This window comes from Nannobrachium achirus, assembly GCF_963921795.1.
Source record: "Nannobrachium achirus genome assembly, chromosome: 5".
Lineage (NCBI taxonomy): Eukaryota > Metazoa > Chordata > Actinopteri > Myctophiformes > Myctophidae > Nannobrachium > Nannobrachium achirus.
This window is the reverse complement of record NC_137814.1, coordinates 47,742,386-47,758,140: the sequence shown is the minus strand read 5'-3', so window position 1 is coordinate 47,758,140 and position 15,755 is coordinate 47,742,386. Positions and strand designations below refer to the sequence as shown.

Genomic DNA, 15,755 nt, shown 5'->3' with positions numbered 1-15,755 from the left:
AGCAAGCGACACCACTGTACAAGGAATTATAAATGCATACATTGCATTATATGACATCAAATGCATATTTTGGCAATATCAAGCATACAGAATGTACTGTGCGCATGAAACGCGTCATTTTGCGACGTCAACATTTTGCTGAGGACATGGGGTATTTTTGCGCTGCCTTTATCGTTGAACTCAGAATAATGGGATTCATATTGAAACTTAGTGATGTCGTCCTTTAAGGGGGAGGTGAGCCAATTCGACTGCGTTCACCGCGGCGTCGGCAATGCGGCGGGCGAAAAAAAAAAACGACTGTTACTCGGGAATGTCCTTGCTATTGACTTAAACCCACCCAAAAGGCTCAAAATGCAAATGTCCTCATTAACCCATTTAGAACGGGTACACATTTTGTGTTTCATTATTTTATGCTTTAACTATTGAAAAATAGCAGATATACAAGCTCACAGCGCGGCACCGAGTGCCGCGCTGCGAGCTTGTAGATCTGCTATTTTTGAGAAATCGTGAAAATTAGAATTTTGACCCGATTCTATAAGTGTCTTTTGAATCCTTCTAATTCTAGGCCTAAATGGGTTAAGTCAGTGGGATCTGCATAGCCTCTGGAAAGAATAAGCTACTGGAGGTTTGTGATTAGGGCTCACGGTGGGGCTTTGAAGGATGACAAAAGTATCATTCAGCAAGGGCACGGAGAGTTCAGTCCCTATCTCCGCTTCTCACTTTGGACTTTAATCAACCGTCCTACGAGACCTTGGCCCCTTGGAAAAAAATCACTCGCGTGCGCACAGTTTATTTTCTCTCTCTCTCTCTCTTTCTTTTGGGGTCGATTTAGTGGCGGACGCGTGATCGTCGTGTAAAAATATGGATCAGAAGTTTTGGCGCGTTTTTTCCCAACGCAATGTTCCGTTGTCATGAATAACAAATAGGCTCATTATTGAAATGACCATCCTATAAGCCTGTGTTATGAAAAACAATCTCCCGCTCGCCTCCGCCCACATTGTTTCAATCCTGCAGTGATAGATGAACAGACAGCCCTCTGCCGCGGAGTGGAGAGCCCCGTTCCCCTGGGGATTTCACATGTAAACACACCACTCTGACTTAATCTGTTGGGGGGGGGGACTACTATGTAAATACGTTGTAGTCAGTCAAAATCTTTAGTGTTCAAGATATAGAGGTGTGTACTGTTAGAGAGTGTACTGTTAGTCAGGGAATATCTTCAGAAATAGTGTCAAATCCTGGAATAAATTCCTTACCAAAATATTTCTTCACCAATGTGTTTGTAAAGGTGTCTAGAAACACATCTCACAAAGACTGAAATTCAGTTTCCATAGGAGAATCCTTGATAGCTGATGAAAGTTGGGCTCCCATTAAATTAACAATACAGGATAAAACACACCAAAATAAATATGCTTTAAGTAGCATGTGAGGGATCAAACTAAGGGTTTTTCATGATTCTGAATCCATTGCCAGCATTTGTTTTGCACAAAAACATTCCTTGGGCTAAAAACAGACCCACAAAAATATGGTTTAGTGATGAGTCATCACTTTTCACAATTTTGTCGGAGCCGCCTTTACGACAAGGAATGTTTTTCGTGCAAAACAAATGCTTGCAATGGATTCAGAATCATGAAAAAACCCTAGTTTGACCCCACACAAGCTACTTGAAGCATATTTATTTTGGTGTGTTTTGTCCCGTATAGTTAATTTAATGGGATCCCAACTTTCATCAGCTGTAACGGATTCTCCTAGGGAAACTGAATTTCAGTCTTTGTGAGATGTGTTACTAGACACCTTTACAAACACATTGGTGAAGAAATCTTTTGGTAAGGAATTTATTCCAGGACTTTATAAGATATCCCCTGACTATGTACACTTGGAACTAAATGGACCCGTGAGGATCCATTTGATTGTGAGCTGACGACCCCCTAGAACCCCCTCAAAAGACCCTGTAGCAACTCATAATGTAATAAGGGCTCATAATGTAATAAGGGCTCATAATGTAATAAAACAAATGTAATAAAAACTCATAATGTAATAATCAGCTCATAATGTAATAAAAAAACGAGCGCATAACGTAATAACAGATTTTTCAATAATGTAATAATGTAATAATGTGTTACATAAAGAACCTCCACATAGGAGGCTCATAATGTAATAAAACTTCATAATGTAATAATGTATTTTTATTACATTATGAGCTGATTATTACATTATGAGCTTTTATTACATTTTAATTATTACATTATGAGCTCGTTTTTTATTACATTATGAGCTGATTATTACATTATGAGTTTTTATTACATTTCTTATTACATTATGAGCTCTTATTACATATGAGCCGTTATTACATTATTGGTTGCTACACACCCTGCCAACTTTGTTGATGAAGAATGGAGCAACTATCTGCTAAACATGCAGCAAATGAATACATATGGGGATCATTTAACTGTACAACGAATATCCAACGTACAGTTCGTGATTGTATCGACACTGGGTGTTGATGCAACATCGATAACACACACTTGATTCAAAGAGTCCAGGAAGCAGAGGAGAGCGCACCACTTCGATCTGAGTGAGGGACCACTTCGATCTGAGTGAGGGACCGGGTCAGGGCCAAGGTGAGGTACTGGGTCAGGGCCAGAGTGAGGTACTGGGTCAGGGCCAGAGTGAGGTACCGGGTCAGGACCAGAGTGAGGTACCGGGTCAGGGCCAGAGTGAGGTACCTGGTCAGGGCCAGAGTGAGGGCCAGACTTGGGGCGAGAGTGAGGGCCAGATCGAAGTGATGCTCTCTCCTCTGCTTCCTGGCTCTTTGAATCAAGTGTGTGACTGGTCCATCAAGGCTTACATAATGGTCCCCATGACCTTCGGCAAAGTGGCCCAAAACTAGCAATAGCAGACTGTCGTCATACTGACCACATGGGGATATTATCGATGTTGCATCAACACTCAGTGTCGATACAATCACGAACTGTACGTTGAACATTGTGGATGCTCGTTGTACAGTTAATGGTTCTACACCATGCATTTAAAAATAATGTAATAATTTAAAAATAATATAACATTGTTTGTGTCCTAAAAAAAACGTTTTTCAAAAGATTTGAGGCTAAATTACCACTCCTGAATACAGAGCCCCTGTCATTTCTGCCTGGCTTTCAGAGCATTTTCAGCTGCAGTACCACCTTGTCCTGAGTGGGAGGACTGCGCTATTGAGCAAGTTTTGGCCCCACACTCCTCCCCAGTCCCCACCTCCTGCTCAGCAGGCCTGCCCACCCCTCCCCAAACCCTCTCCCAGCACCTGCTGCCTCCTTCTCAGGCCTGCCCACCCCTCCCCAACCCCCACTCAGCACACAATCGGACCTAAAATCAGACAGCCTGTTCTGAAACCTGCTTACATAGATCTGCCCATAAACTGAGAAAGACACAATGGTCAGAAATAGGACTTTGTGAGGATAGAACCTGCTGGTGGGACACAAAAGAAATACATACAAATTGGAAAAATTTAAATTCATGGTGTATTCCCTTTAAATGATCACTATATGTATTCATTTGCTGCATGCTTAGCAGATAGTTGCTCCATTCTTCATCAACAAAGTTGGCAAGGTGTGTTACCCACAACCAATAATGTAATAACAGCTCATAATGTAATAAAATGTTTTAATAAAAACTCAAAATGTAATAATCAGCTCATAATGTAATAAAAAACTAGCTCATAATGTAATAATTAAAATGTAATAAAAGCTCATAATGTAATAATCAGCTCATAATGTAATAAAAACTACATTATTACATTATGAAGTTTATTACATTATGAGCCTCCTATGTGGAGGTTCTTAATGTAACACATTATTACATTATTACATTATTGAAAAATCTGTTATTACGTTATGCGCTCGTTTTTTTATTACATTATGAGCTGATTATTACATTATGAGTTTTTATTACATTTTTTTTATTAAATTATGAGCCCTTGTTACATTATGAGCCGTTATTACATTATGAGTTGCTACAGACCCTTAACCTATTGAACCCTGGCGTCCGTATTCTGGGGGGAACGTTAGCCAGAAATAGCCGATCTACAAGCTCACAATGCGATTCATTTCGTGTAATGTATATTTTGGAATATTAATCCAAATCTACAAAGGACTGTAACTAGTAGCTATAACAGTTTTTATTGTTCCAACACATACACGTAACAAGACATGTAATGCAAATGTATACACAGGTTTGAAAAAGGGTTCTTGTATAACAGTGTATGATAACAACAGTTTCTTTTTTCGTTTTTAAACAATCAGTATAAAGTTTTCTAACAATTGTAAAAGTACAACATTTGCCCCTGAGATCTAGTGGAGTATAAGTACTGAAAATTGGAAACACTCCAGTAATGTAAAAGAATACCTCAACATTGAGTAAATGTAATGAGTTATACTTCCCACCACTGATACATACAGTTACAGTAGCACTTATGTGGAGTGGAATCCTAAAATCTATAAAGGCCACGACGAGACAGTTAACCAGTGCAGATAAAAAGCCTGTTAAAAAGTCCATAGTGGTGTGGGAGTGGTTGCAGTTGGCCGCGGCTTCACTTCTATATTAGCTGCTAAGCCATTCAGGCCTAGAATTATTGAACGCTTTAACTGTTGAAAAATAGCAGATATACAAGCTCACAGCGCGGCACCGAGTGCCGCGCTGCGAGCTTGTAGATCTGCTATTTTTGAAGAATCGTGAAAATAATGTGTGCAAGTTTTTCAATAGATATTTTTCAAAGCAAACTTTTGTAACTCAAATCTCTGCCTCTGGGGGGAGGTGGGGGGGGGGGGGGGGGGGAGGGGGGGTCCCTGGAACAACATATTTTGAGAAGGGGGTCCGCGGCCAAATAAATGTAATTTTGGGGGTCCTTGACGTGAAAAAGTTTGAGAAACACCTATTTTAGAGGAAGGATTTAGAAGCCGTGTCAAAGATGTTCAAAGCCTTGCACACATTTTCAATTCATGATTTTTCAAAAATAGCAGATCCTGTGAGCTTGTAGATCTGCTATTTTTCAATAGCTAAAGCATAAAATAATGGTTAAAGTGGTTCAAATCCAACACGACTCGGGCAAGTTCCAGGTCTTTGAGAGTTTAATAAAATGCCTCGGGCTCCCAGGTCCTCTCGCTGTAAAGTCCTCTTGGCAGTCCCAGTAATGGAGTTTTTGAGCACCGGTCCAAGAAAAATACAAAAACTAAAAAAGAAAGATTGTGAGATATTTACTATTACTGACACAAGTGAAATTCCATAGGAAAATTACCTCTTTGTGCCTTAGTAATGCACCGGAGGCCTTCGTCCCGTGCAGTTTGTCTGTGCGGTGTACGGTATTAGCGAGTGCTGACGGGATTTGAAAAGCGGCGTGTAAGCAGTGTGTCGCCACCCGAGGTTCAGACAGCAGACTCAGGGTTAAAGATGAGACCGTTGGAATGAGACAGCTCAGATCTGTCTCTTTGTGTGTGCATGCGTGCGTGTGTGTGTGTGTGTGTGTGCGCGCGTGCAGGCTTGTCACGATACCTGGATTTCTAACTTCGATACGATATTTGAAACATTTTGATACTCGATGCCATTTTCGATACCACACAACCACGGCGGTTTTAGAGCAAAAAATGATTATTTTATTTAAAGAAAAATACAGAACTTCTTGAGGTAGATGGTAGTGCCTGCCTTTGATGTTTTCACATTCCAAGTACAAATAGGCCTTTAAAATAACTAGGAATAAGCCAAAGTAGGAAGGATACACATAAAAGTAACGAGAGAGGTAAAAACTGAGTAACGATATTATCGATACTATGGAAAACCCATATTGAAAATCGATACTATATTCAAAATTTTCGATAAATTGTTATTTTTGACAGCTCTAGCGTGCATACAATACTTGTCCTATACAAGACTGTGAACGAATATCTCAAGGCAACATACAGTATAAAGAGGTAAAAATTAAAGACAAAACCATAATAATAAATGGTCTCAGACAGTAAGGTTTTGGGCTACTGTACCCACTGTGCCCCCTTGGCATTGAACCGTCTGGAACTCTACTGAAGAGATGGGGTGGTGGGGAACGCACGTCGATTCCCCAATCTCCCATAGATGTTGTTCATCTGGGTTGAGATGTGGTGACCCGCGAAGGCCATAGCATATTATTCACGTCATTTTCATACGCATCATGGGGGCCATTGTTGTCATCCGCACATCAGGGCAGAAGTGTTTCATCGTAGGATGAATGAGATGAGACACTGAGACTATCTTTGTCCTGAATTGCAGTGACTCTTCCCTCTAAAGGGACTTGTGGTTCCAACCCGTGACTGGAAACATTCCTCACACAAGATGCCACCAGAACCCCCCCCCCCCCCCCCCCCCCCGAAGCATTCATTCTGTATGAATTGCTTTGTGTATTCCGACACATGCACTCAGTCACTCACTTGAACGGTGACTCGTCTGACCATATCACTTTTGCCCAGCATCATCTGTAGAACAGTGCCTATATGGTTTTCGCCTGACTGGACGCACGCAAATGTGAAGCTCCCCCTTTGATAGCTGAACACTCTTTCATGGTTATTACTTACGGTCTCTTTCTCTTGCCACCTTGATCCAAACTCAAGGTCAAGTGACTGCTCAGGACTTTTAATACGATATGAAGGGATGTTAATTACTTTTGTACCATGCAGTCCACCTGTAAGAAAGCATCTGCATTAACGTTTTTCCTTCGTTTATTCAATATTCTTTCCCTTAAACGCGTCACCCGCCTGTACCTGCGGTTAACTGCGTCAGCGCAATCTATTGTCTGTTTTATATGGATGCGTACCGTCGCAGCCATGAATCACCGCTAGGTCAGAGCAGTCACATTGCTCATACTTTTCCTCCTGTAGTCCCTTTGGCTGCCAACAATGTGATATAATGTGACAAGTCTCTGGCAACAGCAGGGCTGTTGCTTCATGACTGAGTGGCTGTCATCAGCGCCGGCCTGATAGGGCCTGACTGGAGTCTGGCAGCCTGCATATGGTGGCTTTCTCTCTCTCTCGGCACGGCAGGTATTCTCTCCTTTCCGTCACGTTCCTTCTTGCTCCCGTCTTCCGCTAACTGAGTAAGACCTCATTAGAGTGGCCCTGGCTCTCCTATCATTGTCCGTGGGTGTCCCACACCCCCCCTCCCCTCCCCTCCCCCCGTACTCTGATAGGCTCTTAAAACAAACTCTCTGCCCTCTGATTGGGGGCTCCCCACTTCCCTGCGTCTCCGCTGGATGCCAATCGGATCCCCGGGGCGAGGTGGTGGTGGCAGCGGGCCGTCTCTGCTTGCTCTGTGTTTTTTTAGCCTTTGAAAGGATAACGGCAGGAGATCGATATGATGAATGTCTTTTAAGAGGGTTGGCGTATCGATGCCTCGGTGGCAGCCGGGGCTGTGGTGCCGCGGGCAGAGGAGAGCGTCACTGTCAGGCAGAAACCTTGTATATCCAAGTTTCAGATGTGTACGTTTTTTTTTTCTCGCAAAGTAAAGCCCTGCTTCATCATACAAGGGCGTCGCACAGAAGTAGTGAAAACAGCTGATCTACAAGCACACAACGCCTCGTGGTGCGAGGCGTTGTGTGCTTGTAGATCAGCTGTTTTCACTAGTTTAAGTCATTTTTTAAAATTATAAATGCAAAACAAACGGTTTTGGACATACAAGGTTTCCACCCCGACAGCGACGATATATTACACAGCCTCTCCTTGGCTCTTCCTCTCTCTCCGCGCTGCCATCTTTCTCTCCTTCGTCCCTCAGCCGCTCTCGCTCAGTCACTCTCCCCGTCCCTGCCTCTTTCTCTGCCGTCTCGGCCCGGCTATCCGTGACTGGTCATTAACATAAACATTAAGCGCCCTGTGAATCCGCGGCTCCTCTGTCTTCCTCGCCCACTGCCCATAAAATGGAGCCTCCGCCATAATGACACAGACAATGGGCGCACTTTACAATCAGCGCGACGCAGGGAGAGTGTCGTCCCGTATTACTGGCAAAAGCAAAGCTATTAGACCGGAGTAAATGGGTTCATTTGAGTCGGTGCGAAGACGGGGGAGCTGCGTTGGGAGTTGTTTGTCCAACGGCTGCATCTGCAAACACTCTCAAACGAGGGGGGGGAAAAGAACAAAAGGCTGGGATGTCGGTGCCGAGGGAATGTGTACATGCCGCGCTATAATTGAGAGAGATAGAGAGAGGAATTTGATATTTGATCAGATAGGGTGTGAACTCTCGCCGTGTGGACAAAGATGTGGAGGATTTTAACTCTCAAATACCTGGAACGCGCCCGAGTCGCGCTTGAATTTAACCACGTTAACCGTTATTTTACATAAACTATTGAAAAATAGCAGATATACAACCTCACAGCGCGGCACCGCGTGCCGCGCTGCGAGCTTGTAGATCTGCTATTTTTGAAAAATCCCGAAAATGTGTGCAAGTCTTTGAATGTCTCTGACCCGATCTTTGACCCGACTTCTAAATCCTTCCTCTAATCAGTGGATCTCAAACTTTTTCATGTCAAGGACCCCCAAAATTACAGGTATTTGGCCACGGACCCCCATCTCAAAATATGTTGTTCCATGGACCCCCACCCCCCCCCCCCCCCCCCCCCCCCCAGAAGCAGAGATTTGAGTTACAAAAGTTTGCTTTGAAAAATATACATTGAAAAATGTGCACACATTTTCACGTTTATTTTTTTCAAAAATAGCAGATCTACAAGCTCGCAGCGCGGCACTCGGTGCCGCGCTGTGAGCTTGTATATCTGCTATTTTTCAATAGTTAAAGCATCCAACAAGCCTAAAAGGGTTAAACATGGAACAACGACGGGAGCAAACAGAGATAGATAGACTATATAAGACTGACAGCCAGGGAGAAAAGAGCGGATGATAGAGTGGGGAAATGAAGTACACTCGTACAACACACGTTTGGAAGCCAACATGAATAATGCACGAGCGACTGCACTCATCTGCACCCGCAACGCGTCCACCAGATACACTCAGCGGAAGGCCAGGGACACTGTTGCCTTGTCGTTGCTTGCTTATTTGGGCTAGCTGTCTAATGTTGTTTAAGCCAGTCATTCTGAACGTTTTTCATATCAAGGACCTCCAAATTAAAATGTAGTTTACCGCGGACCCCCTATGTAAATATGTTTGTGCCAGGGATCTCATACATACAAGATTTGTGTATCTAAAATGTTTCAAACATATTCCAAATATTTCACTTAAAAATAAATAGCCAATGGATATAGGGTTCAAATGATGTTCATGCTACAGCGTAAATTAAGTAATTTGTGTCTGTCTGATTGATTGATTGATTGATTGATTGATTGATTGATTGATTGAAGAATTTATTAGAAGTTTGCATAGGAAAAGGTACAGTTTCATGACATGAATGACAGACAGATAGAACACAGTACTACTGTATGCAGAGGATATCATCAGAAAAACAGGCGTAAAATAGAACACAACGCAAAAATAAATGGTATTTATAATTGTCTGGGGGTCTTTTCGGTGCCTTTTTAAGAGAAGGCAGGGATTTACATTCCTTTATGGCCTTCGGTAGGGCATTACACATTTTAGAGGCATAGCAGGAGAACACATTTTACCCTTTTTTTGGTGCCAAATCTGGGTTGGATATGATCTGTGGAGCTGCCTCCGGTGTTGTAATTGTGAACATCCGACAGACCTTTCGATCCTTTGGGGCTTGTCTGCCCGTTTTCTCTCCTAAAGTCTGCAACAGTGTCCTGGGAGTGTTATTGAATGCAGATGTCCCAGGGGGGAGGAGATGGTTTCAGGGGACAGGAGAAGGAAGTCCATTATCGGTGGAGGTGACAGCCGATGATGGCCTCAGGGGCGTCACAAGGGGGGGGGGGGAGTGGGACTGAGTTACCAGGGCCCAAGGTGGAGGGGCCCTAGTAACTTTAGCTATTGCAAAATAGCAGATATACAAGCTCACAGCGCGGCACCGAGTGCCGCGCTGCAAGCTTGTAGATCTGCTATTTTTGAAAAGTCATGAAAGTGTGCGCAAATCTTTGAATATATGTATTTTTCAGTGAACATTTGTAACTCAAATTTTGCATTATTTTGTGCTTTAACTATTGGAAAATAGCATATATACAAGCTCACAGTGCCGCACCGAGTGCCACGCTGTGAGCTTGTAGATCTGCTATTTTTGAAAAAAAGTCTTTGAATAATTAAAATCCTTCTAAGGTTTTTTGAAAAACCTATGTTTCTATGTCAGTGGTGCTCAAACCTTTTTCATGTGAAGGACCCCCAAAATGATATGTATTTGGCCACGGACCCCCATCTCAAAATATTTAGTTCCAGGGACCCCCCAGAAGCAAAAACCTGAGTTACAAATGTCCGCTTAAAAAATACATTTGCACACATAAAAAAAAAAAATAGCAGATCTACAAGCTTGCGAGGTTGTAGATCTGCTATTTTTCAATAGCTAAAGTATAAAATGATTAAGGCCCCTCCACCTTGGGCCCTAGTAACTCAGTCCCACCCCCCCCCCCCCTTGTGAGGCCCCTGCACACCAGTCACAGTTAAAGAAAGGGGGTCAACAACAAAAGGAACCTTTTTACCTCATTGTACAGGTGGGATACTGTATGTCCTATGAACATAATCATACAAGACTTCCGCAGCTTAAAGGATAAGGCCGGCGTAATTCAATTCATTTCTTACTGTATTATTATTCTTAGCCTACGAAAAGCCACAGACCAAAAGAACGGTTGGTCTTGCCTGAACAAATACAGCTCATATCCAGACGTCATAGAATTACATGGTGGTCCAAAGAAAAGTGGTAAAACAAGTCCCAGAGTTGGTGTTGGTCAGCGTAATTCATCATTGCGATGAACACAGTTATTTAAAACGTTCAGGCCTAGAATTATTGAATGCTTTAACTATTGAAAAATAGCAGATATGTAGATGTGGTATTTTTTTTAAATCGTGAAAATGGAACATCATATTTTGAGATGGGGGTCCGTGGCCAAATAAATGTAATTTTGGGTGTCCTTGCCATGAAAAAGTTTGAGAACCACTGATTTAGAGGAAGGATTTAGAAGTCGGGTCAAAGATCGGGTCAAAGATATTCAAAGACTTGCACACATTTTCATGATTTTTCAAAAATAGCAGATCTACAAGCTCGCAGCGCGGCACTCGGTGCCGCGCTGTGAGCTTGTATATCTGCTATTTTTCAATAGTTAAAGCATAAAATAATGGTTGAAGTGGTTAAAATCTAACGCGACTCGGGTGCGTTCCAGGTCTTTTGAGGGTTAAAACGTTCCACGAAGCAACCTCATGACACGATGGCATGTGCTTACAGAACGTAGACAAGGCAATGCACATGTCTGGGGACGGAGATCAAAACTGCATCCTTCGAATTGTCGTACTAACGCAATATCAGACGGAAAGTGAGCCGGCGAACAGCTAGATATCAGCATTAATAATATGGCCTAATGAAATGTTTTGCAGCTGCAGTGTGCCTGCCTTGTGGTCTCAGGCTTGTCGGTAGCAACACACCCGCCAGCAAATCAATGTGTGCTCAGCAAACCATACGCTCTCTCCACAGTGCACGCATTATACTGTACACACTGTGTGTGTGTGTGTGTGTGTGTGTGTGTGTGTGTGTGTGTGTGTGTGTGTGTGTGTGTGTGTGTGTGTGTGTGTGTGTGTGTGTGTGTGTGTGTGTGTGTGCACGGCTACATCCACGCACAACACAAACACGGGCCAAAACAAAAACAGCGGGTCAGTACAAATAATTGTGATTTTTCGTCAAAAATATAGATAGACATAAAATTGCGAGGGTGTTCTGAGTAACCGATGATGGTTCTGTTTATGTTCAACACAGTGACATCATCACAGCATATAGTTATTGAACAGCCAAAAATAAAAATAGAAATAAAAAAGCAAGTTTTCTTCGTTATTGCATGAACCATTGCATTTCTGGGCAGATTTGAGACGGGCATTATCTGAGACGCCTAAGGCCCCCCCCCTTTCTGGCGTGAAAGATGGCGGTCATTTGGCTAGACGAGGGGGCTACGCGGACCCCCTCCTAGGATGCAGGAGGAGAAGCCCCGGGCCGGGCTGTATTAATGAACAGGCAGTGCTGGAAAGGACAGGTCCCTGTAATGCTGATGAATGGTCATTACACATCAGACACCAGGGAAGAGAGGAGGAGAAGAGAGGGGAAGAGAGAGAGAGAGAGAGAGAGAGAGGGGAGGGAGGGAAGTGTGGAGCGAGCACGGGCACCGAGGGAATGGCGGTGAAAAAAGGCTTTAATTTGCGCCTCGGATTTCTGTAAACTCGTTTATCATGTCAGCAGTGTCATCGTTCCTATCACATCGCGTACACAGTCTCACACACACACACACGCACACACACACACACACACACACACACACACACACACACACACACACACACAGGCACAGACTCGCTCTCTCTCACAGTCTTGTCTATCTATCTTTATCTGTCTATCTCTCTAACATCCAGACCGAACCCCAAACTGAACCTCTCTTTTCGTCGCTGTAGGGCGGAAAACCTCGTATCTCCAAAGTTTCAAATGTGTACGTTCTTTCGCAAAGTAAAGCCCTGCTTCATCATCATGCAAGGCCGTCGCACAAAAGTAGCGAAAACGGCCGATCTGACGGCAGATGATAAATGCAAAACGAACGGTTTTGGACGTACAAGGTTTTCCACCCGACAACGACGTTTTACCCCATATTAGTTTTCCTCAGGCCAGATGTTTGTGTCCTTTTTGTTTTCATCCTCCCCCAACCCTCCCAGAAATGCAAAGGGTAATAGCTGGGACCATAACCCCCATGCATCTCCTGGTGCTCTCTCTTTGCACTTTTCATTTAAGACCATCTCCACACTCTCTCCATCATCTGTTGGTTGTTTCCTGAAGGCTTGCGCCGGGAGGGCAGAGGTCGTATCTTCTTCCATTAGGTCTGATGGAGCTTCCTGAAGGTAAAGGTCAGGAGAGGGACGAGGGGAAGATGCTGCTAGGAGATAACTATGTGTGTGTGCAACGCAACATGAGCTGACTGAAGGCCCACTCCACTCCACTCCACTACAGGCCTCATTAGCTTCTTGCTCGCCCTGCAGCACCTCAGGATCAGCGGCAGGAAGGAATTCAGAGAGATAAATCTCCTGGTCGTATGCAGGGGCGTCACAAGGGGGGGAAGTGGGAATGAGTTACTAGGGCCCAAGGTGGAGACTGGAGAGGCCTTCATTTCTTTATATTTTAGCTATTGAAAAATAGCAGATATACAAGCTCACAGCATGTGCGGTGAGCTTGTACTGTAGATCTGCTATTTTTGAAAAGTCGTGAAAATGTGTGCAAGTCTTTGAATATGAAAATATAATATCAGAATATATGTATTTTTTAAGCGAACTTTTGTAACTCAAATTTTGCTTCTGGGGGGTCCCTGGAACTAAATATTTTGAGATGGGGGTCCGTGGCCAAATACATATCATTTTGGGGGTCCTTTACATGAAAAGGTTTGAGCACCACTGACATAGAAACACAAAAATAAATAAATAAAAATAAATCACGATAAAAAAAAAAATAGCAGATCTACAAGCTTGCAGCATGGCACTCGGTGCTATTTTTCAATAGTTAAAGCACAAATTAACGCAGTGAATCCTTGCACCCCAGGGCCCAGAATTTGGTGCGACACCCCTGGTCGTGTGGGCTCGCCGAGGTGGCCACTTCGTAATGCGAGAAAAACCGCAGAGTCTGGAGGAGGTCTGCGGAAGGGGAGAACTTCAAAAGGCGCTCTAGTTGTCACCCTCGCCGCGTGGCAACACATGTTTCAAGTCAACAGGGCTTAAATGTGACGGTTGCCATGCATAGCATGTTTTCTTGGTATGTCTGCTTTCGGAAGGCATGTGAACCACATCAATGTAAATAAAGTGGTTTAACATACCGTACCATCAGGATGGTAGACACAGTATCACAGTCGGGGATTTATGTGTGAGACTTATATGATTTGTGATCTTAGCAGGCATTTAAGATGCGTAAAATAGACACACAGGAGGTGATCTCTGTCAACTACACAGAAGTCAGGCTATTATCTAGTCTGAACACTGGGCCTTAAATGGTGGAGTTCTCTCATTCACACTCTGTGGTTTCTCTCTCTCTCTCTTTCTCTCTCCCTGACTCTTAATGACTGCCAGCCTATTGCCTAATGCAAAATTAATGGCACATTTTCATCCAGACTGGCAGTGGCTGTATAGCTTTGGGGGTTGGAGTTAATGCCCCAGGGAGCTACTGATGCTCAGCTACCTTGTCTTTCTGGGTCAGGCTTCCTAGTAAGACCAAGAGCAGTTCAATTTAAATGGGGATGTGCTCAAATGTGTCTCCATCGGACCATACCAGCACTCGGCCGCCCCCTCCCCGTCCACCTAATTGTAATTCAATAGTGTATAATTTAGAATTTGTTACACGCCACCTTTCATAATGTTGGCAAGCCGCTGCCCAGCCAGCAGCCTCGCTCTGGTGAGATGGTAGATGGCGGATTTTGTGCGAGGTAATTACTAGGTTTGTGTCTGTAACAGTGAGCAGGGCCGCGGCACACTCTCCAGCTCTTGAGCTCGTTTGTTGTCGTACAGGGCAGCAAAGTGTTGTTTTGGCTGTTTGTTGAGGCACTTCAGGAAGTGTTTCGGCAGTCAGAGAATGGAAGTGTTGTCAGTGTGTTTTGGCTGATGGCTGAGCCTCACGGTCCGACATACTGATTAATTCCCCTCAGTCCATGAAGTGAAGTGACATGATGCTTAACTCATTTGCTGCCATTTAACAATACCTTCGTACTCTCATATGCCTCCAGTCTCCATAGACTTCCATGTAATTCATGCACGGATCATGCACACCCATGCCTAGATAATGCACCACGTGTGTCCACATTGCTCACAGCTTTCAAACAAAAACATCCGAATGGAAATCCGTTCAGGCATTCATGAGATAGCAGCCATTATGTTTTCCTAAAATGTAAACAAAGATGGCTGCCATGTTTGAAAGATGGGGTTGCTATGGGTGTTAAACATGCAATTTCGCGATTGCTATCATGCCTACTACATTTTTTGGGGTCAAAAATCTTTTTTTGAAAAAAAGAATATTTTTATTTTTTTTTATTTTTATTTTTTCAAAAATTCTCGGGTTCCTCGGGCATGGCAGGGCGGTACAACGGGATTTTTTCGGGCTCCTCGGCCACGGCAGCAAATGAGTTGACTCACGGAGGCATCGGTATGCTGGCCAACAGCAGCATACTTTATAGTAAAAACACACCATATACAATAGATGATTTTGTGTTTCAAACAGTGTTTTTACCTATTTTCGAGGGTCGATCACGAGCGTGCATGTGTCCGTGCGCGTTTCCGTGTGTCTGTGTGGGAATGATCGTCATCGTGGTGGAATGGCAAGACAAGAAAAAGGATTTCTACTGGTTGTTTTTACTGTAGCCTCACCTACTGTCCCCTAAGCAGCGTGGACTATGGGTGCTGTGGAAACCTAGAACCAGATATAATGGCATTTCTACAGTCAAAGATCTCCATATATGGGCATAAAGCCAAGGGATTGCATGTATGATGTCAGATGTCATAGACGTCATAGGACTTTCACATAACGAGTAAGCATGTCTGGGGTCTCATAGCACACGGTTGGTTCTACAGACTCCAACTATTGCACACGGATATCTCAGATTTTTGCCTATATTCTTAGCTTTTTTGTAGAACCCAACCAAT

The 15,755-nt window shown here is 43.6% G+C and overlaps 1 protein-coding gene across 1 annotated transcript in view; it reads left to right on the top strand.

Moving 5' to 3' along the window:
* LOC308285406 (ephrin type-B receptor 1-B-like) overlaps positions 1-15,755 on the top strand; it is a gene marked incomplete at its 3' end in the record, with an annotated part of 349,613 nt that overhangs the window by 125,971 nt on the left and 207,887 nt on the right. The gene's annotated exons all lie outside the window — the stretch shown is intronic.